This window comes from Montipora capricornis, chromosome 2, assembly GCF_036669925.1.
Source record: "Montipora capricornis isolate CH-2021 chromosome 2, ASM3666992v2, whole genome shotgun sequence".
NCBI lineage: Eukaryota > Metazoa > Cnidaria > Anthozoa > Scleractinia > Acroporidae > Montipora > Montipora capricornis.
Genome location: NC_090884.1, coordinates 47,572,220 through 47,572,850, shown reverse-complemented (window position 1 = coordinate 47,572,850; position 631 = coordinate 47,572,220).

Here is a 631-nt window from a genome sequence, read left to right as displayed (position 1 = left end):
CTTTGCATATCAATTCGATTTGTCGATGGAACTTGAAGCATACACGAAGAATTCCTTGGATTTGTACGTTTGGCACGGACGACAGGTGAAGCTGTGGCATCATCGATCCTCGAGGCGCTCCAAACCTGGTCATTAGATGCGAAAAATTGCAGAGGACAAGGATATGATGGAACATCTAGTATGTCCTCGGCTGCAAGAGGTACGCAAGCATTTATCAGACAAAAGATCCCCAAAGCAGTCTATACGCACTGTAATGCACATTGCCTGAATCTTGCTATTGTACATTCCTGTGATATTCTAATGACAAGAAACACGATGGGAACACTTAAGGAAATATGTTCTTTTTTCATGTTCTCACCAAAAAGGCACGAGCTGTTAGCGGCAGTTATTAACAACATGTGCCCTAACATACGCCGGACCACCCTAATTTGTCTTTGTCGCACTCGCTGGGTGGAGAGGCATGAGGCGTTCGAGGTATTTAACAGCCTTTTCAGAGCAATTGTCAAGACATTAGAAGTAATGTCAAATGAGCGTGTTTACCTTGACAAGTACGGATCCTGGAAATGGGACCAGGAAACACGCATAAAGGCGAACTGTTTTCTGGTACCCGTAACTCCAGTTCATAGTAACG